This window comes from Hippocampus guttulatus, chromosome 16 (assembly GCF_054856545.1).
Source record: "Hippocampus guttulatus isolate MCC_2025c chromosome 16, RoL_Hgut_1.0, whole genome shotgun sequence".
In the NCBI taxonomy this organism is placed as follows: domain Eukaryota; kingdom Metazoa; phylum Chordata; class Actinopteri; order Syngnathiformes; family Syngnathidae; genus Hippocampus; species Hippocampus guttulatus.
In genome coordinates, this window is record NC_141276.1 from 14,152,793 (window position 1) to 14,177,516 (window position 24,724).

The window sequence follows — 24,724 nt, forward strand, 5'->3', positions numbered from 1 at the left end:
CATCCAGAGTGCGAACATCTCATGAAGGCACTCATGTGACACACTTAAGTTCATGGGAGAATGTGTGCAGCCAAAAATGTTCTTAGCAAAGTGCCTTTTCTTACTTAAGCACACAGGAAAATAGGAGCCGATGTGCACTTACAGATGATCAATGGCGGTCAATCCAGGTCACTCCCTGGCCATTCCCAAGGCCTGTTTTGTGAAAATAAATGTCCTCCCAAAATGTGACTTACACTCCAGACAGAGCAATTTATAAATGTGATTTTCTACATGATGTCTTTTTTGACTGGCATAACTTATACTCCAGAGCGTCATGTAGTCTAAAAATTTGGTTCATGACTTTCAGGAACATTCATTGCAATTGCCTCTTGCATTAATTCAGGTCAAATGCTGCGGACAGGGCGACCCTGGAAAAATTAATTGTTAATTAATAACTAATACTTAAAATTAATCCCCAAGTAATTTGTCTTATGTTTGATGATGTCTCAGTGAAAAGCCTGCATTCTGAAGCCCAAAATATGAGATATCCTGTATTATTTCCCAGAGAGGGAATTCAAGTGTGACAGCAGCAAAAATAAAATTCAGCGACAATGAAAATATTCCTCTTTCAAGTAAATTGCAGTATTATACATTCATTCATTCATTTTCCGATCCGCTTTATCCTCACAAGGGTTGTGGGGGGTGCTGGAGCCTATTCCAGCTGTCTTGTCTGGCAGTAGGCGGGGGACACCCTGAACCGGTTGCCAGCCAATCGCAGGGCACACAGAGACGAACAAAACATCCACGCTCACACCGAGGGACTATTTGGAGTGTTCAATCAGCCTTCCATGCATGTTTTTGGAAAGTGGGAGGAAACCGGAGTACCTGAAGAAAACCCACGCAGGCCCGAGGAGAACATGCAAACTCCATACAGGGAGGCCGGAGCTGGAATTGAACCCGGGACCTCTGCACTGTGAGGTCAAGGCGTTAACCACTGGTTCACCGTGCCGCACATTCCTGTATTAGTCATTTGTTGTAGAAAATATTTGTCTTTATAAGTGACTGATATGGGAATAAAAATGCTTCACAAACTTGAACAAACATACGTTGAAGTGTAAGCAGCCTGGCAAGCTTAACGTGATTTTTTTTTCATTGATTTATTTGTCGGCAAGCATCTTTACTCAACCGCAGGTGTAAATAACAGTATTGGTAATTTACATCATACTGCTCTTGGCACTATCATGTCCAATTAGAGGGTCCTTGCAGTGGAAAATCAAAATGATCAGGCAATCGTGTCAGCATGCCAGTATGCAGAGCTTGTGCTTGCATGTTGGCACACGGAACTTCCTGGCCATTTAACTGGAGAAAAACTAGTTTGGAACAACACCAGCTAGCACAATAAATCACAAAAAAAATTATAATAGGCTTCAACATTAAATTACCCTTTGCAAGGGTGAGGTGAATCAAGAGTTTTAAAAGGGAAATATTATGGATATTTTTCTTGTTATTGGATGTATACAAGTAATTGGATCTCTGGTGTTCCTGCCCACCCACCAAGTGTGAAATTAAACAACCAATTAAATTTTCAGTTCTGTGCCCCTTTCTTGAAATGCATCTGAACGAGCCAGTCTACATTGTTGCGAAGTTCACATAATAACCAAATCTATGGGTTTTTCAGCCAATGACAGGATCAATTAGGTTGGAAAACATTCCAAAGGACCACTTTGATGCCGTGGCCAAATTTGCTGTGGATTAGCAGATTAATGTTAGCACACAGTAACCATGAGTAACATTAGCTTCTGAAAATAATAATAATAATGGCTAAATTGTTGGGCACAGCTACATCAGTCTGGTGACGTAATTTTCCACATCATTACATTTATTGACACGTGTAGTTCGACTTGGTGATAAAATGTTTCCTTTACGAATGCGATGGAATCTCTGTCACAGGGGTCACCAACGCTGGCACCAGGTCGCCCTCCATAAAGGACCTGATGAGCAGCCCATGTCCTTTTTAAAACTGCATCAAAGATCACCAGTGATGGGACATTGTGATATTCCACGAATGTTGTGATCATTTGAAAATGTGAACATGAGGAAACATTTATCACATTCATCTGTTTCCTCATTATTATGAGAAATAATGAACATGATCAGTGTCTTCTTGTAAATTAATAAGATTATTAGAGGTCATTTGAGCAAATAGATTATTTCAGAAGAGTGCATCGAACTTTTAGCCCTTTGCATTAAGTAGCTCTCAGCTTCAAAAAGATTGGTGACCCCGCTCTATGGGTAGTCACTTTGAAGAGCCGATCCCAATTACACTCCTCAACCCTAAGTTTTGTGCGCTCATAAGAAAAAAGGGGTGTGCATGTCCTCAAACGAAGACAACCCGGAAGCTTACTTGAAATCTGATGCTATTAGACGGTGGAAAGATCAAAGAATCAAATACTGTTATTCTGCCCCCAGTAATTGTATTACAGTGTAGTGCAGTGCCCCTAGTGATGAAAGTATTGCATTACAGTTCGGTACAGTGCCTCTAGTGGTGGAAGTAGTTAGAACCACCCATAAAGTCAGTGGGGTAGCCAATTTAATTCATAAGAGTGAAACAGTGGAGAGGTGTGATGACCACTTCCATCCTCCTTCTTTTGACACATTCAGGCACAATCTTTTTACAAGAAAGACTCCATAAAAATACCAAACGGTGGATTCTCATCTTCATGTTTTTATTGGAGGATTGTTTAGCTCGCCGTCTACGCCATGCTCTCATCTCAAACGCATGGTTAGGGCAGAAGAACTGTACTTAAACGCAACTAATTAACGCAACTCTGATTGGTTAATCACGGACGCTAAGAGGAAGTACGGCGAAGTTGGTTCGTGTTCTAAAGTGGAAGTGGTTGGCGTTTTCGAAATTTTCTCCAATGTAATTGTTTCAGTTGAGTTTCTGTTTTTGTGTCTTGCGTGATATTGAAAAGGATCTACTCGACAAAGTCGCATGACATTGACTGCATTTCTGAGTGCAAAACAACGTCATTTTTCTCCACTAAGAATACAATTAAAAACAATGACGCCTACCAAGGCTTCCAAGAAGGCTTTTGCTTCACCATCCAGGATAAAAAATAAAATGCGCAACACCTCCTCTTTCTTCATGGTCTCATTGAAGGCCAAAAACAAAGCCCTAGCTCTCGCCCTACAGGCCAAGAAGCAGAGGTCCATGCTGCTAGAGACGGAGAACCTGCACCTGAGAAGGGAAGCACAGTCTGCACGATTTGATTTGGCCACCAAGAAGCAGGAGCACATGGAACTGCTCCTCGTCTTCAAAAACCTTTATCGTCATAATCTCCCAAAACATGAAGTCACTCGCTGAATTATTCCCTGACAGCGCTCTCTTTGAAACATTTGAGGACGGCAATGTCCTCCCAACTGATCCTGACAACCCTTCAATTGAAAATGTGGCACCAGATGCTCCGGAGGTTACAAAGGATTCAGCGGAACTCAGTCCAGAAATGCGACCAGGCAGTCTTCAAAACAACATGCCTGCAGTCTTATCCACCCTGAGTAGAAATGTGTCTACTGGCAACGCAAAAACGGATGACGAGAAAAGGGATTCAAACCAGCAGACACTCCAGATGGAGTCAGCGCACCAGTCCAACAACTTAAGGGAGGAAGTGAATAGGCTGTCAGCTAGGTTCTCTCGGTCTGGTTACGACAGTAACTCTTTGCCGTGTCGACTGAGCAGCCCAACATCTTCAGCTTTGACTAGTGCTGAAACACCGTCTCCCTCTGCTGGAGTCAACGCTCCTTGTGAACATATGGAAGTTGTGCCAGACCATACCGTGATCCTCAATACACCCATGGAGCTGACTCCAACTCATGATTTGGAATTTGTCATTCATCATGGTGGATATGAACCACAGGTCAACGCTGAGTCTTCCCCAACCTCTCAAGGACATCCCATCTCAAGGTGCACAAAGACATGTTTCATATCTGTGGATCATCCTGCACGTGTCAAAGAACCAGAACTTTTGTCAAAAGATCAAGAGTCCCACCACGATGCAGAAGAATCCTGCGCAACCACAGGTTCTGTCGCACCAAAGCCAAGCTCCTGCAAGCGTCCTTGGGAGTCCACTCAGAATGACTCTAGTGATCGGGCAAACAACAAAGAACAACGCCATGACAAAGGTGTTTGTCCTGAGGAGGATGTGGTTCATCGTACGGGTCCCCGTGACTCCTCTTTCCGTAATGTGTTTGCATTCTGGGAAGATCTTTCTGCACACAGACATAAAGACGTGCGTACGTCAAAGTCCTGGGCTCTAACTGTTAGTCCTCAACAACGCGCCTCAAAGGGGCAACAAGTGGTGGAGGAGATTGCCTTGATCGCGGCTGTCTTTTCTCCAGCAAGTAGTGCCTCAATGACCAAGACCATTGCTAACCCGAAGAAAGATTACCAAGGGAGACCCAGGAAATGCAAGAATGTCATTAGTTACAAGGAGCCATCCCTGAACAGAAAACTATTCCGTGGAGATAGATTTATGGACACCACTTTTCTATACTCTCCAATTTTTAAAGACCAGAAGAAGAAGAAGAAAAATAAGTCTTCGTAGCAAGTGCCAATTGGCAGCATGGATGATTTTTGCTTCTTCTATTTGATGTTGTTAGGTGTCCTTGAGTTTTTAGAAAGGCGCCCACAAATAAAATGTATTATGATGATGATTATTATTATAATAAAGCGCAATAATTAATTTTCATATCATTGACAGTCGTGGTTTAATCGGATATTCAATCCTTTGTTTCACACAGGTAAATATGAGCAACATTTTGAATTATTGGTAAATGGCTCCATCTAATGACCTCGCTAATTGCGACGTTAGCCTGAGGTGATAAACTCACAGCAACTAAATTTAACTCTGATGTATTGCATTTTATGAACAAACTGAATTATTAGACAGCAAAGTTACATTCAGATGCGACGTTAGCTTATGTAGCGTTAATCATGATGTCGCTTCTAACTCAGGACTATGACTTTCACTTTCCATAGAATTTGGCTGTATGATAACTCATGTATTTCATCGTAGTGAAGCTGTGAATACCTTCATCAGACATATGCTTACTTTGTTAAAAACACACCTCACGCGAGCTAAATAACTATACACTAGCATACAAGTCACAACACTAGAACTGTGAGGTGCATGTGCTAACCAGTCGGCCACCATTCAGCTCAAAATGGAGATACAGTATTTAAATTTATGTTCACAAGATTATTTGTCTTTCATACGTATGTTTGATACATGTTCTATTCATTTGAAATATTTTTTCATTTGATTTTTGAGACATTTTTTGTCATACGAATGTTCAATTTTAGATGTTTTGTGGAGGTTGTTGGTATTATTTACTGTCTGACATAGGACAATCAATGTCAGTTTGTCAAAATGTGTTTCTCTAAAAAGGCGTTCTTGGTAAGGAAAAAAAAAAAATTTAGAAATGTCTGCACATTAAGATGCGGTCTGGAACATTTATGATAAACTATTTAAAAATAGAAGTCTTTAGAAACTGCATTTACTCATAAACTGCCAGACAAATATAACGGGCTTATCGCTTAGCCTATTTTAGTGAGGCTGCAGCCCACCCTTATAAAGAAAAACAAAACATATATATATACACACACACAATATAATTAGTCTACAACGAAACCTACATGTGCGAAAATACCCCCGAGTGTGAAAAAATCTTCATGCATGAAAGCCATTCCCCGTTTTCTGCTTCCCCCTACACCGAAAAGTCCCCCTGTTGCGGAATACGAAATCCTTTTCCAGTGATAATCTTACAGTTTAATCCCAGCGAGTCCCAGGAACTCACTGATCTGGAAAGTATGAGTCCCATTACGCATTTAGAGAGACCCAAATTTCGTGTATGTTTTAAAAAGAACCAACACGACAGCTCTTTGTTTTCGTTTTGCACCGCTGCAGAAACTGCCGTGTGAACGCAAGTGGGGCTGCACGGGTGTTAACATGCTTCTCTAGTCAGCGGCTTTGTAAATGTGAATGCTCCACAAAATTTGCTCCGGTGTAAGATATATCGCAACAAAATACATCGGTGCAGCACCGAAGCAAATGTGTGCCGTGTGTACACCCCGATAGGTTATTTCATCCCATGGTTCAGTCTTTGAGTTCATAAATTCTCCTCTCTTTATTCTGCTTTCAATGATGCAAGACTTTCTCAAAGTCAACTTATCGCGAAAAACTATCCAACTTTAGCTGCTTCCTCTGTGATATCTCCGCAATAAACTTTCCCAACACTTGTTTTAACGTTACACAACTTGGCAATCGTCTGCTTTCCACGAGGTTGAAGGCCGATCTCGCCAATCTCATCACGCGGGAACAGAAATCTCGTCATGTGAGATTACTTAACGAGAGATCAAAACAACAATGGCAGCGATTGTCGAACTGCGACAAAGCGTTGCTGGAAAGAAAGATGTATCGTAGTTTTTTTTTGTTTCGTTTTGTTTTGACAGAGAAATTTCCTTGCGTCCCAAAAACGCACATTATTTGGAACTGTGCGTCCCGTGGGAAAATTATGTGTCTAGGACGCAGGATGCAGAGGTAACGAGATGACTGCTTTTCTCCACCCTTGCCTCGCAATGAGGTTCACGACAACGAAAACAAGCCGACCGCAAAAGTCTAATCCAACCTCACCCTGCCGCAGCCACTGCTACTGCTTAGCTAGGAAACGGCAATAGCAACCACCACACTGGCTTATCCATGCGCAGTACAGGAAGTATTTGTTATTGTTAGCATGTGGTTGGAAATTTCACTAGTGTTAAACAAAATCAAATAAGTGTATGCTCATACTTATGCACTATTGGAATAAAAATAAAGACTACACATATACGTGTGTGTGTGTGTGTGTGTGTGTGTGTGTGTGTGTGTGTTTACGTCTGGGATAAAATTTGCTATACACTGAAACACCTCTACAACAAAATCATGTTTGGAGCAATAAATTTTTCACAACAGGGGACTTTTCACTTCACCAAATTTATCTCAGATGTAACTCTTTATTTTTATTCCAATAGTGCATAAGTATGAGCATATGCTTATTTGACACTTCATATAGCCAGCATAGAAAGAAAAAATTGCACAATTTACAATCAGCATTCACTTTCACTTACATAAATTTCTTGAATAATGTTTACCCTGTCTTCAAGCGTTAAAGCTTTTCTTTTCGTCACTCCTTGGTCTGCAAAGGTCCGTTTTTGTAGCCATTTTTGCAATGCAACGTTCATGCTACGTCTGAAACTAACAATAACAAATTCTTCCTGTACTACTGCGCATGTGTAAGCCACTGTGGTGTTTGCTGTTGCCGTTTACGAACTAACCAGGAGTTGCTGTAGGCTGCTGTTGAATTAGACTTTTGCGGAAGGCTTGTTTTCGTTGTCGTGAATCTCGTTGCGAGGCAAGGGCAGAGAAAAAGACTTTGTATTACGCAACAAGGGAATTTTTCTTTGTAGAGGGGAGCAGAAAAGTGGAAATGGTTTTAATGCATGAAGATTTTTTCACACTAGGGGTATTTTCGCCCATGTAGGTTTCGTTGTAGAGGAGTATCACTGTCGTGAAAAGTCCCCTGTTGTGAAAAATTTCTTGCTGCAAACATGATTTCATTATAGAGGAGTTGTACTGTAACTCCCAAATCAAAATATCAAAACTGGTTTCAAAGAAGGCGGGAGCAATGTCAGATGGTGGTGTCTGCAAGAAACGACTTTGGGAGCCAATTTTCATTCAGGAAAAAAAAAAACACAATATAAGACATTTTGTTTTATTCACCAAGGCTTCCTTGTTCATCAGTCAGGTCATTTCCTGACTGACTGTCCAGTCAGGAGAACCGGATTAGAAAATCAATGACTGGAAAATCTGCGCTATTTGACTGTCGTCGCTTGACAGCCCGCGGCCCTTATGTTTTTTTGCGCCTGTAAAGGGCAGCATTGTTCTTGTTTCATGGAGATGTCGGCGCTGTTGGACAGTCTGCGCTGTTCGAGCCGAGAATGAGGAGAAAGGTGTACTGTATTTGGAACTGAAAGTCGACGCTTGAAATTGAAGCCGATCTAAAATTGACAGGAGAAGTAAACCAATTTCTTTTATTATCAATGGACGCTACAGCTTCTTGTTTACTTTAAAATTTAGCTTGTAGCAGACGTGTGGAACATCATGCAGGTTTTGAGGATGCCATCTCTGATATACTGGCGAAAAGCGACTTTGAATATCTCCTCTTTCATCTATCATCACCTCAAACAACAAGGCATATGAAATAAAAGTTTTTTCGATTGTATGACTGTCTGATTTATTTTATGTATTCTGTCATATTATTTTGTTTCATTAACTGTTTAGTGAGTGTGAGTGCGGATGGTTGTTCGTCTCTGTGTGCCCGCGATTGGCTGGCAACCGGTTCAGGGTGTCCCCGCCTACTGTCCAAAGACAGCTGGGATAGGCTCCAGCACCCCCAAGACCCTTGTGAGGATAAAGCGGAACAAAAAATGGATGGATGGATGAGTACATTTGACAATAAAGTTTATCCAATCCAATCCAATAACTGTTCAGTAAAGTGCTTTGTTGCAGCTGCAGCTGTTGTGAAAGCGCAATATTAATTAAGATGCATTGTATTGTATTGTTTCAAGTGATTTCAGAGTAGTTCGATTTAACCAGACACTTGATGATTTTTGTTGTCGATACTGAACACACAATTTAAGATTTTCAACCCTGACCCATTTTGGACCCGATTATCAGGATAAATTCAGTCACACCATGGACCAAATGAAATCTCATAGAACAATCTTATAAAATGATTGTTGGATTTTGAGGTCCTTTGTTGGGAAGGGGCAAAATAGGGTCAAAAACAGGCCGATTGCCTTTATGTGTAGACCCGGCATAAGTCAATCGCTCATCCCACAACAGCAAAACATAAAGGCAGTCATGTGTGATGCTATTTCAGCTCCACAAAAAGCCAAGATGCACTTTGTGATATGAGTCAGGAGTCGCAACACAACAATCCTTGTGAAACACCTCAGGTTAAACAACAAAAAAGAATATGAGGCAGTTATGATGAGGCAGGCAAAAAGGAGAGCACAGTGCCAGTTGCTGCTGTTGCTGCAGCTGGGGCACAACTCAAATGGTGTCCTTCCATGCTGCAGGCAGGCACTACCCAGGCCGAGATTGAACCTGGACAGTGAGGTCGATGCGCTAACCACTGGACCACCGGGCCTCCTATACTGAGAACATTTCAAAGGCAAAAAAAGTCTAGATTTTTTTTCAGGTCCGGTTTCCTATGATCATTTAAAGATGACAGATGATGTGTCATTAAATTAAACAGAGCAATTGCAATAAAACAGCAATGGTGAATTTAAAAAAAATACATCGTAGAAAAGAGTTAAAGAAAAACAATTTTTATCTATTAACTATATCCATTTTTATTACATGATTTTTTCATTTGCTTTAAATTTCCAATGAATATTTGAAAATATGTGTACTGATAAATGTGTGCAATTGTTTTATTTACCCCCATTTATTTCAAAATGTTGTGGTTATTTCCAGTTTTATTCGTGCATTTTGTTGAAGGTAGTTGAGAACAGATTCTTCTTTGCTGGTAGCAAACAAAATTTGAAGTCACCTACAGTTTTTTTTTCAGGATTTTTTCAAACATATTCATAATAAATAAATAAATAAATAGTTCATATACATGGAGTATAGTACTCTATACTGTATGTTGCTCTATGTGACTCGCTGTTGTTTTGCAGCTTCTCACGGACTGTTTGCGGACTTTTTGCAGACTTAAAAAAAATATATATCTATATATTATATAGATATATTTTTTACCTGTATATGTTAATTGGTCGCTACTTCACGGATTTTCGTTTATCGCGGGTGGTTTTGGTCCCCATTAACCGCGATAAACGAGGGATTACTGTATTCTCCCTCTGCAGGATGAGTCAACCAGTGTTGTAAAATAGCAAACGTGCGCCTGTAATCATGTGATAAAAATCTAAATAAATTACTTTGATGTCTTGCATTCTTCATGACATTTGATTTGAAATGCACCTTTTTTTGTTTTTTTAAATCTTTTTCCTTGGCTTTACCAGACACTTTACCATCCATTTTCCGACTACCATGCACAAAATCAAATTATATAATTATATATATCAAATAGGTGATAACCAGGTTCAATTTTATTCATAAGGTAATTGTGGTTTTGAGGCAGCACTGCAGACCTTTAACCTTGCGCTTTCGTCTGTTTCAGTACTTATTGAGGTCGTAGGTCCTTTTTTTCTCATCATCAATGCAACACTGATTGCGGGTGTCAAATTCCATGTTTCTGCTCAGTCTTGGTTTTCTTTATTATGGACTGATGCTTGTCTCGCTCTTGAAATAGTTCAACAGGCCAGATTGACTGTGCTGGATTAACTGGAGTCATCTGTGTTGCATGATTTGTGGTATGACGCTTTCACTTTGAGAGTAGGTCAGCTGATTGGGGACAGAGTATTGTCACTTTGTTCGTAGGAAATTTTCATTTTCAGCCCTTCCATTTTTAATGCTATTTTCTCATCTTGCATTGCTTCTCTACATTTCAAGCACAGCTTTTCATTTTGTGCGAGTGACTGGTTAGTTTATCGTGCTGGTTCTGGTAATCCCACATGTACACGGGCGGACTCACACAGACACAACTGGTGAATATGGAAGACATATTTAACATATTTGCGATACAGACAGATGGACACACACACACCGGTATAATAGCTGGCTAAAGAAATACGGGAGTGAAATGTGTAAGAGAGCGACAATAATAAGAATTCTTCAAACCGCAAAACATTCATCCATTTTCACTCGCACTTTACCTCCTCGAGGTCAAGACTTTACCAGAAGACTGCCGGAGAAAGGCGGTCCATACTCTGGAAGGGTTGCCAATCAGTCACAGCGCACAGACAACCATTCAGTTGGGCTCCCTCATTTCCATAGTCATTGAGTTGGAAATGAATCCACGCTGCCTGCACCAAAGTCAGGCAAATTTACCGCTACACCATTAGCGACAAGATAAAACCATGTTACAGAACATGCAGCTATTCCATGTGAACCCTGACTACTCTCACACAAAACTGTAAGGAGATGAGAGCTTCCTTTGAAAAACTAGACTGTGCATTGTAACCCTTGTCCCCTTTTTTAATGGATATGTGGGGTATATCACTTCTTCAGTTGATTCCATGTTTCCTCACCACTGGCCTAGCAACAGACCCGTAATTACTAGCAGTTCAGGCCCATGAAGATTGATCAGAGTAGTTTTGACTAGAGCTGTCAGACGATTAAAATATTTAATCTAATTAAAAACGCAACTGTCATAACTAACTCAAAATGAATCGTAATTACTCACACATTTTTTATCGTTTCTGAATTTCCTTTTATATTTTTTTGTCCTATTTTCCCCCATTTTAATGCTCTCATCAACGTAGAATCATGAATCAGTTTTCGATGTGCAAAATGAAATGCACATCGAGGTATGCAGTGTGCATACCTGTCAACTCATACGGTTTAGCCATAGTTCATACGGATTTTGTGGTGAATCTTACGTATATGGCCGTATCGCACAAATCATACGGATTCTGAAAATTTCAGTTGTATTATGGAGATCTACAATAAATATCATTGAAAATTTCGTGGGTTTTTTTCTGTGCCGTTATTTTGACATAAAATGCTTTGGTATGTTATAAGGATTTTTTTGGTACTTTATACAGGTTGGCGCTCCGAAAAGTTGACATGTATGAGTGTGGTATATCTTAACAACTTGTCTCAATTCAATATGCCAGCAGCAGTAGTCAAACTATGACCCTTCCATACCAAAGACCATTTTTTGTCAGTGATGTTGCAATTTTCTATTGAACTAGACCAGTGGTTCTCAATTACTTTCTGTCATGCGCCCCTAAAGAAGAAGAAAACATCTCGCGCCCCCCCCCCCCTCGTGACTATAATTACCTGTAGTATCATTTGTCTATAAAATTGTTATAAGTATCTCTTATATCCACCTCTGCATAACACTGTATCCTTATTAATGTATAAGAGAATAAAAAAAGAAATATGGACCAACTTACAACAAAGAATAGCTTTATTAACTGTAACAGAAAAGAGTTAAAGTGCATCTGAAATTCAAAAGTAAAATTAAATCCCTAATTTAACTATAAACATTTTTTGACGGACCATGTCAAACCATACGATCCTGAAAAATAAAATTACCAGTAAATAAAATCAATAATGCATTCAAACTGATCACCAACATGAACTCAGGAGCACAATCTTAAAAAACCTTTAACCTGCAAAACAAAAACATATAAAATAATTTGTGCAGATATTTTTTTTAATCAAAGATGATGTCTGGATTAATACAAGTAGCAGTCACAAAACGGGATGATTGTTGGCAATATTCGGCACGTTTTCACTGAAAAAAAAACTCTTATCAACGGAATTGGGGTGTAATGTCTTTAAGTGATGCCTTAATTCATTTGGCTTCATGCTGTCCACTGTCTTTCCTCCCACCGTAGTCACAGTGAAACCAAGCGCTACATACGCTGCGTCATATTTGACTCGTCTCGCTTTCGGTAGACCTCTTTTCTCCGTCTCTCTCTCTCTCTGTCGACTTCGTGTCAACACTTCCTACTCATACTCTGTGCCGTGTGCAAAGCGCGCATGCTCAGTGCGAACAAAACACCGAGCAAATGCTCCCTGCCCACTCTGCCAAGGTGAGCGACACTGCCCCCTAATGTAGTCGAGGTGCAATTGCACTTTATTCTAGGACATTAAAAAAAAAAATCTAAATAAAAAAAAGCATGTTCCCCGAGGCCAAACGCGCCCCACTATTTGAGAACCACTGAACTAGACTAAAGCACTGCGATTGGCTGGCAACCAGTTCAGGGTGTCGCCCGACTCCTGCCCGAAGACAGCTGGGATAGACTCCAGCACCCCCTATGACCCTTGTGAGTGTAAGCGCGTCAGAAAATGGATGGATGAATGGATAGACCAGTGGTCGGCAACCCAACATGTTGAAAAAGCCATATTGGACCAAAAAAACGAAAAACAGTGTCATGATTCGGTTTGGGACCAACAGATGGCACTGTAGTGCTCCCCCTGCAGCTGCACACCTGTTGGTCATTAGGTAATTAGTGGCATAAAAGGACTCCCGCCCGACCATTCATTGTCGGGTCATTGGTGCTCTTTGCTGCTGTCATGTTTGTTTGTTATGTTTAGTTTATGTTTTTGGTCATATTTCTGTTATTGATAGTTTTGAGCTTCAGTCATGGTTTTTGTTTGATACTTTGGACTTTGTTTGTTTAGGATTTAGTTTTCTGTGTTTTATTAATACACTTCTTCAAATACATAGTGATGGCCAAATGAAGCCCCATGAAGCAATGAAGCTTTGCAGCCAATTGGTTTGCACATACAATACAATACAATACAACACATGCTGATTTATATAGCGCTTTCACAACAGCGGCAGCTGTAACAAAGCGCTTAACAAAAAGTAAAATAATAAACACAACACATAACATAAAACACGGACAGTTCTAACCACTTTTCCATCACACGCTTTGTTGTTTGAAGCAGTTTGAGATGAAAGAGGAGAGAATCAAAGTGTCCTTTAACCAGTGGATCAGAGACGTCATGCTCAAAACGTGCACACGTCGGCTACAAGCTAGGTTTCAAAGTCAACAAGAAGCTGTAGCATCCATTGACGAAAAAAGAGATTGGTTCACTTCTCCTGTCCCATGGAAATCACATGTAGCAAAGCTTCACGGTGCATTATACTCTATGGCGCCATCAAGTGGTCCAGAAGCCCAATAGGTCAACAGTGTTAAGAATTCAACGGCTATTTGCCTAAGACAAAGATATGAATGTGCTTTTGTTAGTAATTTAGTATGTTAAGAAAATACAACAAGTGCTAAGGAGAATTTGTTATTCATTTTTATTTCGAAATAATAGCTTTCCCACAGTGGCTGGCCTTAAACGGTTTCTTTTTTTGGACAATATTTCACCAGCTTTAGAAAATATTCTTTCACAAGGCACAGATGAAGCTTTCCGGGGTTTGCCAAAATGAAGCGCGCCTCAATACAAGCTCCGTGGAAACGCCCCTCCCATTACTCGACACAAGCTTCGGAGCCTCGACCCATTTGTCCCATCACTACAAATACACCCTGCTCCTCCCTCTTGCCTGCTTTTTGGGGTCCACCACCACCTCGCTACGTGACAGAATGACCCGACCACCAAATGGACCCTGCAGGTACTGCCAGTCTTGGTTTGACCAGTCTTGATTTGATAGACTGGTCTCTATTCCACCATGTGCCTGGCGGAGCACGTCTGCGGCCGACACCCTTTTTCCCTTCAGGCAGCGCTGGTGATGCGGCTGTCCCATGTTCTCGTCTCGTCAAGCCGTGTCTACGGTGGGCCGAGCCCCATCCACGTCCACATTGAGCCGAGGCTCGTCACGTGTCTGTTCAAACCGAGTCACGTCCACGACGAGCCGTGCCACGTCAGGCCGAGCCCCTGTTCACGTCCGGCTGTCCCATGTCGCCCGCTACGTCGAGGTCCGTCCACGTCAGGCCAAGCCCAGCCAAAGGGTTGCCGTCACTTCTTGTTCCTGTTCCTTGGCGAGGCGAAGGTCGCCGTCGCTTTTGTTCCTTTTCTTTGGCGAGGCAAGCCTTTGGACAACTTTGGGATGTCTGGGATTCGTCCCTTGAGGGAGGGGTACTGTCATGATTCGGTTTGGGACCAACAGGTGGCACTGTAGGGCTCCCCCTGCAGCTGCACACCTGTTGGTCATTAGGTAATTAGTGGCATAAAAGGACTCCCGCCTGACCATTCATTGTCGGGTCATTGGTGCTCTTTGCTGCTGTCATGTTTGTTATCTTTAGTTTATGTTTTTGGTCATGTTTCTGTTAGATAGTTTTGAGCTTCAGTCATGGTTTTTGTTTGATACTTTGGACTTTGTTTGTTTAGGGTTTAGTTTTCTGTGTTTTATCAATACACTTCTTCAAATACACCCTGCTCCTCCCTCTTGCCTGCTTTTTGGGGTCCACCACCACCTCGCTACGTGACAATATTTGATTTGAGTAATCGAAATTAACACATTTCCATCTCGTTATTCTTCAAATATAGGACACAATTTCAAATATACATATATAAAGAAAAAAAATATTAGTAAAGGTATGAGCTGCGGTTGATCAGTTTTTGTTATTGGCAATGAATGGTTTGTATGGTTTTTTTTGTTTGTTTTTTTGGGGCACGAAACAAAAAAAAAAATTGCACAATTTAGCCCTTCTTCGAATGAGAGGTCGGGAAAACCTTGATCTGGTCACCAGCCGGTCACAGGGCACATTGATATCAACAGCCATTCACACTCACACTCACACCTTCGGACATTTTAGAGTCTTCGATGAACGTAAGATGCACTTTTTGGAAAGTGAGAGGATGTCCGAATACCTGGAGAGAAACAGCAAACTCCACACAGAGCGCAAATTCAATCCCCCAACCTTCCAGCTATGAAGGATTGTCCAAACCACTCGATCACATGCCCCTGGAATGATTCATGTAAACATTTATTGAGTGTTTCATATACCTGAGCAGGGCAGGAAGCGATGGAAGAGATAGATTGATTGGCAAATGAGTATGGCAGATAGAGGTGGGAAGAATAGACAGTTATGTGATCTGATTTCAATCGCTGTGGTTTTTGCTTTGCTGTCGAACAATAATTCCCAGACTATTAAAGATAGGCTGCAAGTGGTGCCGCCGTTCAGTTCAGTAGCGCTCTGTGCATTTGCACTGGCAGACTTGAAGAGAATAATACTTAAGTCTATCTGCTGACATAACTGCAGATAGAATTGGGCATGTGTTCCATTAAAATAATCTTAAACACTTCCAAAAACAGATTGCAGCTAAGATTACAATGGTCCCTCGCCAGAAAAAAATCATCTCTCTTGTGTTCAGCTGTTTTCCTTATGTCCCTTTTCTCTCTTTCTGCTTTCCCACTTTGCCTCTCTTCAGTCTCTTTGCTGCCAATTTCATTTTCCATCTCTCTCTCTCTCTGTCTCTCTTTAGAAGTTGTGTCCATATTTCATCAAGCAAAGGCTGCGTTTGAGCTGCCATGTGTTTTCTAGTTGATGATCCTCCTGTGGGGCTTGGTGACCTCACATAAAAACCAACCCTATTAAGTTGGGTACACACTGAACAATTTTGCATTGTTTTATATATTCAGACTCACACCGTCCAAGTAAATAAGCTGTGACTGATAGTCGGTAACACACATTTCAGCAGCCTCACTGTCAAAACAATTCAGGAAGAAGAAATTTCCACGATGGGCAAACCTAATTTCTTTATTTGCAACCAGGGTTGTAATAGTTGAGCATTTTTTTAATGATAATTCGTTTTTATTTAGTTTTGATGTTTGTTTTTTTTAATTTAGCAAATTTTAATAAGTACATTCAAAATGAATCCTGATGTTCATTGACAAAGATGAAAACCAAGAACGTTTTTGCTATATATTGAGTTTCAGTTAATTTTATAAAAATAAGATGTAATTTCAGGAAAAAAAATTCTGAGCATTTTTGTTTCTCATTATGGCATGCGTGTGTAAGTGTGTGCGTATGCGCACGTCTGCGGTAACGGGTCAATCGCGGGAGGTTGGTTGATCGAAAAGTAGATTTTAGGTCAAAAAAGGTTGGGCACCCCTGCTCTGCAGGATGCGCTGCAGGGAGTGGGGAGGGGGGGGGGGGGGACTTTTAATCATGAAGGTTTGTTGTGTTTGTAGCCAACTTAGTCATTTTAATTGTACGCTAATATAACTAATATAGACACATACAGCATGTGTTGCCTTCATTGTAAGACATAAGGCTTTTAATTTTTTGCGGCTCCAGACTGTTTGTCACGTTACGAGGTGGTGGTGGACCCCAAAAAGCAGGCACGAGAGTGGAGCAGGTTGTACTTGAAGGAGTGTATTGATAAAACACAGAAAACTAAATCCTAAATAAACAAAGTCCAAAGTATCAAACAAAAACCATGACTGAGGCTCAAAACTATCAATAACAGAAACATGACCAAAAACATGACCTAAGCAAGACAAACAAACATGACAGCAGCAAAGAGCAACAAACAATGACCCGACAATGAGTGCTAGGCCTAGGAGTCCTTTTAAAGCACTAATTACATAACAACCAACAGGTGTGCAGCTGCAGGGAGAGCCCCACAGTGCCACCTGTTGGTCCCAAACCGAATCATGACAAATATAATCTTCAAATAATGCAACTAAGACACTTAATATGGTTATTGTTTCATGAAATGTAGACCTTTCTTGTAAATGTAGCCTTAAAATATATTCTAATAACTTGAGCAAAGCTATTTTTTTAATGAAAAATTCACTACCATCTAAAATAACGCCATATTGAACACCCACGAAAACTGAGCAAGTGAGCAAACAGTCGTGCCACAAAGATGGGCAAAGGCAGATGGAAAGACGACAAAGACAGCGAGAAAAGACCGACAGAGAATGGCGAATGAATGAGATAATTAGTCATTTTGTCTGGCTGCTCTTTTTATCTTTCCATGACAATGTACCATTTAACATCTTTTCTCTTACTCAGCCACACACGTCAACACGCGCACACGCAGACACACAAATCCACACGAGGAAGCACAGAGGGAAATGCAGCCCTTTTCATTTTCACTCCGCATAATATTGCAATGTTTGTACGGCTGGGAAAGAGTCCTGAAGAAAAACACTGCATTGCTATCCCTGTTTTTCGCATTGTTGTCACACGCTTCTGTTTGCGTTTGCGTAAATGGATGGATGGTGCATATGCTGTCGAAATGAATTTGAAGATGATTGCATAGTTTGAATATGACTTCATAAACAACAGAAAAAAACCTGCATGAGTTTTTTGTTAGTTTTTTTTTCCAGATTAGTCAGTAACACAGCACTGTTTTTGATTAGGAGGAATGTCGGTGCCATTTGACTGTCATTGCTGGACAGCTCCTTGTGGGGTTTTTTTGCACCTGTAATGGGCAGCATTTTTCACAGGCCCGCTTTGTTCAGCGGAGAGGTCGGTGCTGTTGGACGGTCTGCAGCTGGATTGATGCATGTCTTGAGAAGCCGACAATGAGAAGAAAGGAGCATCAGCGCAGAGCGCAGATGCGTATGTGGAACTGGGAGTCGCCGCTTGGAAGTGAAGCGGATTTAAACGGGACAGGAGATGTGAGCCAATCTCTTTACGTCAATGGACGCTACAGCTTCGTGTTTGCTTTCAAAACTTAGCTTGTAGCAGACGTGTGCACATTTTCAGCATGACGTCTCTGATCCACTGGTGGAAGGACACTTTGATCCTCTCCTCTTTCATCTATAACTGCTTCAGAGAACAAAGTGTATGCAGAAAAGTGGTGAAGATTGCACGACTGTCTGTGTCCTATGTGTTGTGTTGTGTTATTTTTGTTATTTTGACTTCAAAAATGGCGCCGCGTGAGTGGCTGCCTTTCCAGCAGCTCCTATATTTTGTTGTTCTACTTCTTCCTTTCATAACTTTGCTGCTGTGAATCTGGAATTTCTCCATTGCGAGACTAATAAAGGTTTTCTTATCTTTCTTATCTTATCTGATCACTGGCAGGGCATAGCTGTTTATTGCCCGGGTCTTAATCTTGCCATTGAGCTGGCTTCTTAGGACTTGCCTCACTCGCTGGAGGTATTTGGCCATAGCCGCTTTCCTTGTTGCCAGTTCGAGGTTGCCATTGGCTTGTGGTATACCGAGGTCCTTGTAGCTGTCCTCAATGTCTGCTATTGTTCCTTCAGGGAGTGAGACCCCTTCAGTGCGAACTACTTTTCCTCCCTTAGTCACCATCCGACTACATTTCTCAAGCCCGAATGACATCCCGATGTCGCTGCTGTAGATCCTGGTTGTGTGGATCAGGGAGTCTATGTCCCTTTCGCTCTTAGCATACAGCTTTATGTCATCCATGAAGAGGAGGTGACTGATCATAGCTCCATTTCTGAGGCGCTTTCCATAGCCTGTCTTGGTGATTACTTGGCTTAGGGGGTTCAGTCCTATGCAGAACAGCAGTGGGGAGAGTGCATCACCTTGGTATATGCCACATTTGATGGCTTGCCATTGGCTTCAAGTGTGGTTTTCCACATCCTCATCGAGTTCGCAACGAAGGCTCTTAGGGTCCTGTTCACCTTATACAACTCCAAGCATTCAGTGATCCATGTATGTGGCATCGAGTCATGGGCTTTCTTGTAATCAATCCAGGCTGGGCACAGGTTGGTATGTCGGGACCTGCAGTCTTGTGCGACTGTTCTGTCAACCAGGAGCTGATGTTTGGCTCCTCTGGTATCTCTACCAATGCCCTTCTGTGCTTCGCTCATGTATTGATCCATGTGTCCACTTATCTTAGCCGCAATGATGCCTGACATGAGCTTCCATGTTGTGGAGAGACAGGTTATTGGCCGATAGTTGGATGGGACTGCACCCTTTGAGGGATCCTTCATGATCAGGATCGTTCGCCCTTCGGTTAGCCATCCTGGGTGAGTCCCATCCCTCAGCAGCTGGTTCATTTGTGCTGCTCGGCGCTCATGGAGTGCTGTGAGTTTCTTTAGCCAGTAGGTGTGGACCATGTCCGGGCCTGGTGCTGTCCAGTTCTTCATATCTGAGACTCTTTCCTGTATGCCTGCCACTGTTATGGTATCTGGGTTCTGTTCAGGGAGGTTGCTGTGCTCCTCTCTCAGGGTCACCAGCCATTGTGCACTGCTGTTATAAGATAAGATAAGATAAGATAAGATAAGATATCCTTTATTTGTCCCGCAATGGGGCAATTACAATCAGAATTCAGAAAGGAAAAACGCTGGGTAGGGAGAGGGAAAAAAAAAACACGCTCAAACTATCCTCTTCCGAGGATAATTTAAGTCCAGGATAAAAAAGACCCTAGCACATGAATAAGCATTAGACAGTTACAACAAGTCACAAGACATAACATGTATAAGGGGGGGGGGGGGGGGGGGGATGAATGGGAAGGGGGGGATCAATCCTCAATTCCTTTTCGAAGCGAAAATTCCAACGTCTCCATGGTATTATCGATCGCGCGGAGTCGCTCCAAACCGCAACAATATTGCGGTTGAGCTCAGTCACCGCTTGAGTCTGAGTGTTGGACATTCGCGCCAAGCCATCCAGAGTGACCGGCAGCTTCTTCACTTCCAATAGAGCTGCTCCCGTCGGTTGAATTTTGCGATAGAACAGCAAGCTGCCAACACCAAACAGCAGCATACCTGTTATCAAAAGGCCAATAATGTAGATGTCTTCCACGTCCTCCACGGACAGTACTGTCAGGCACACCGGTCTCCACTTTCTCCATGGATCCAGGGCGTATCCGGCAGCAAGTGTCCCCGGAGGGCAAGCAGGCTCCCCACTGCCCGCTCTTTCCGTCGAAATTTTTTTATCACTTACATCGAGAGACCAGCCAACTAATTCCATGGTTAGTTCTTCGGATGAAAACACGGTAGGAGGCTAGGGAAAAAAGTTGGACAAAAAGACAGCACAAGAAGACTAAGTGGCGAGCAGGGAAAAAAAAAAGGTGGGGGGGGGCAGGGAGCAGAGCAGAAGCGTCCGTCTTCGTCGAGAGCCAAGCAGAAAGTGGTTATGTGCAACCTCTTTCTCCCATATGCCTTTCCAGTACCTTTCAGTTTCCAGTCTTGGTGGGTCAGCTCTGTTGTTAGGACCCTGCCAATGAGCGTACACTTTCGCAGGTTGTGTTGCGAAGAGCCTGTTTATTCGTCTGGCCTCATTATCTTTTGTGTACCGCTTTATGCGGCTGGACAAGGCATGGAGCCTTTGTTTGGCAGTTTCGAGCGCTTCAGGTATGGTCATCTGGATGTACCTCTCGGGTATCGGCCTTTTCATCACACCTCTCTGGGCCTCCGTCAATTGACTCACATCTTTCTGAGCCGTCTTGATCTTAGCCTCCAACCGTCTTTTCCATGGTGGGTAACGTATCTCATGGCTTCCATGGTTGCTCTTATAGCCAAGCATCTCTAGGATCACTGATGCTGAAGCGTATATCAGCTCATTGGTTTCCGTGATCGTTACGGTAGGGATCGCGCTCAGTGCTGCATTCACACTTTCCATGAGACTTTCAGGTGGTACTTCACATAGCCGTTGTAATCGGTTTCTAGGTTGGCCAGCTTTCATTCTCGCCATGATCTTAGCTTTCAGGTCAGTTGCTGCCTCGCTCAGCATTTCATTCATTGGGGCTGGCCTCCCAATCTCATCATCTGCATTCATTGGGGCTTGCCTCCCAATCTCTGGTATGACCTCCTCCTCTGATCTGGCAGCCTGGGGCCCTTCACCATGGAACCTGCGTTGTACCTCATCAATCTCAAGTTGTGACAGCAGTTGCCGTTTGTGGATGTTGGAACACTGAGCAACTAGTTGTTTCGTGGTCAACCGTGACTGTGGGTTTCGAAATAACCATTTAGCCCACATTTTCTGCATGTAACCCCTCTGACTAGGGTTGCTTGAGTAGTAGCATTCCAACAGAGCCATGTTATCGCATCTCGCCCATCTCCGCTTTGTTCCAGTAGCCTATTTTTCATCAAGCACCTGACGCAGACCTTGTTTGGCCGGGCGACGTCTGAACATGTCATTCGTTTTATTGTCTCTCATCATTGTATGAGGTAGGCATTAGCGTGAAGGATCTTGCCCAAGGACCCACACTGGATGGTGTTATGTGCTCATTTTTTGCCCCAAGTGGGATTCGAACCACCGTCTCCCGTACGCCAAACCGATGCCTTACCAACTGAGCTATAGTTCAACTGTGTCCGCTATATCTATCCAGCCGCTATATATATATATATATATATATATATATATATATATATATATATATATATATATATATATATATATACTGTTATATATATATATATATAACAGTATAACAATTCTCTCACACAATATTACTGTCCATCAACAACAGTGAAAAAAATATTTTGTCACACAACAGCTGCTTTAACAGCTCTTTTTATGGAATCAAAACAGAGCAATATAAAATTATAAAGTGCACATCTAAGGTAAACTAGTACTCAGCCTATAGTGGATTTAAGCCATGGTTGCTTTGAACACAGCAGTCAGGCTATGTTGATTCTGTTGGTCCTTCTTGCGCTGAAGTCTCTCTACGGTTTTGTGTTGACATAATTTCGGATGACGACACTTGGTTCGATGACAACACTGGAGACGTTTTATTTTCAGTGTGTTCACTAGGTCGCTACCACTGCACCGCTGAACTCTCGACGTGCCTCAGCGCACCGTCACTGTCAGACGAACACAGAGAAGCTCCACCCGCTTTATTTATATGGACAAGGAACACTGTAACCTTCCACACAAAATAGTTCTAAACAAGTAACATTCGCCTCTGCTCTTTATTCACCAGAGGCTCATCAACCTAGTCTCTTATTTCTCTCCTGAAACAGTGTCGTCTCCCGCTTGGTGTACCTCAGCCTTCTCCGCGACGTACAATCTCTGTACACAGCTTGTAATGAAGGCTCTCGCTGGCAATCCGTCGTGGAGTCGTTAGACGCAATGCGAATGATTTCAGCTTGAGTCGAGCTGTGGACAATGTTGACAGGCTTGCATGCAGTCGCCATACATTTAGCTATGGCTTCAGCAAATTTTTTTCTTCGACGTGTTATTCATTTTCTTTGCTTTGAAATGATCTTAGCCATTAAGTGGTATTTCAGACTCGACGTGCTATGATGATAGCTCAGTTTACGACTGCAAAACATACAGGTAACTTTGGTCTTGTCAGTGGAACAATCTGGCAACTTTTTAAAAGTAAACTTTCCATTCATAAACTCTTTAAGTATCCGTTTTCGGTGTCTCGCGCTGCCGTGGCTGGCAAAACAAACGTGTGTGGACCTGTGCAGCGCGCTTGTTGATTTGTTTCTGGTTTATTTATAGAGCAACGTAACATCCGCTGTGATGTGTGCCGCGTTAATTTCGCGAGAAAAAATGTAATCCCGTTAAAATTCATTTAAATGAATGCCAATAAAAACGCGCTAAACTGACAGCTCGAATATATATACAGGTGATGTCTCGATCAGAACTCGAGTGATGTTTTGTTGTTGGACTTCTGTGCTCATGACGGATTGTCCATAACGAACGACTTGTTCAAACATAAGGGTGTCCATATGTGCACTTGGCACCAGGACACCCTAGGCCGCAGTTCGATAATTGACTTTGTGGTTGTATCATCGGATTTGACCTCGACTCAGGATGTGAGTCGATGTGCAGAGTACTTCGAAGACCTCCTCAACTCCACCAACACGCCTCCCTTGGAGGAAGCAGAGTCTGATGACTCTGAGGTGGGCTCTCCTATCTCTGTGGTTGCCACCGATGTGGTTAAAAAGCTCCTCGGTGGCAACGCCCCAGGGGTGGATGAGATCTGCCCGGAGTTCATCAAGGCTCTGGATGTTTTGGGGCTGTTCTGATTGACACGCCTCTGCAACATCGCGTGGTCATCGGGGAGAGTGCCTCTGGATTGGCAGGCCGGGGTGGTGGTCCCTCTTTTTAAAAAGGGGGACCGGAGGGTGTGTTCCAACTACAGAGGAATCACACTCCTCAGCCTCCCTGATAATGTATATTCAGGGGTGCTGGAGAGGAGGGTCCGTCGGGAAGTCCAGCCTCAGATTGTGGAGGAGCAGTGTGGTTTTTGTCCCGGCCATGGAACAGTGGACCAGCTCTACACCCTTGGCAGGGTCCTCGAGGGTACATGGGAACTCGCCCAACGAGTCTACATTGCCTTGTGGATTTGGAGAAGGCATTTGACTGTGTCCCTCGGGGAGCTTTGTGGGGGGTGCTTTGGGAGTATGCGGTACCAAACCCCCTGATACGGGCAGTTTGGTCCCTACACCACCGATGTCAGAGTTTGGTTCACATTGCCGGCAGTAAATCAGAATCGTTTCCAGTGAGGGTTGGACTCCGTCAAGGCTGCCCTTTGTCGCCGATTCTGTTCATAACTTTTATGGCGAGCATTTCTTGGTGCAGCCGAAGCGTTGAGGGGGTCCGTTTTGGTGCCCTCAGTATTGCACCTCTGCTTTTTGCAGATGATGTGGTACTGTTGGCTCCTTCAAGCAGGGCTCTCCAACTCTCACTGGAGCAGCCGAGTGTGAAGCGGTTGGGATGAAAGTCAGCACTTCCAAATCTGAAACAATGGGCCTCAGTTGGAAAAGGGTGGAGTGCCCTCTCAGGGAGTAGATCTTGCCCCAAGTGGAGGAGTTTAAGTATCTTGGAGTCTTGTTCACGAGTGAGGGCAGGAGGGAGCGAGAGAATGACAGGTGGATCGGTGCATCATCTGCTGTGATGCGGACTTTGTATCAGTCTGTCGTGGTGACGAAGGAGCTGAGCCAAAAGGCGAAGCTCTCAATTTACTGGTCGATCTACATTCCAGCCCTCATCTTTGGTCAGGAGATATGGGTCATGACTGAAAGAATGAGATCCCGGATACAAGCGGCCAAAATGAGTTTTCTCCTCAGGGTGTCCGGGCTCTCCCTTAGAGATAAGGTGAGAAGGTCGGTCATCCGGGAGGGGCTCAGAGTCGAGCCGCTTCTCCTCCAAGTCGAAAGGAGCCAGAATAGGTGGCTCGGGCATTTGCTTAGGATGCCTCCTGAACACCTTCCTGGTGAGGTGTTCCGGGCA

At 42.8% G+C, this 24,724-nt stretch overlaps 1 protein-coding gene and 1 pseudogene across 2 annotated transcripts in view; one reads left to right on the forward strand and one right to left on the reverse strand.

The window, feature by feature from the left end:
* Positions 1-24,724, reverse strand: part of LOC147193285 (junction plakoglobin a-like) — a 159,184-nt gene that overhangs the window by 97,603 nt on the left and 36,857 nt on the right. The window lies entirely within an intron of this gene.
* LOC147193286 (uncharacterized) lies at positions 3,041-4,583 on the forward strand (annotated as a pseudogene).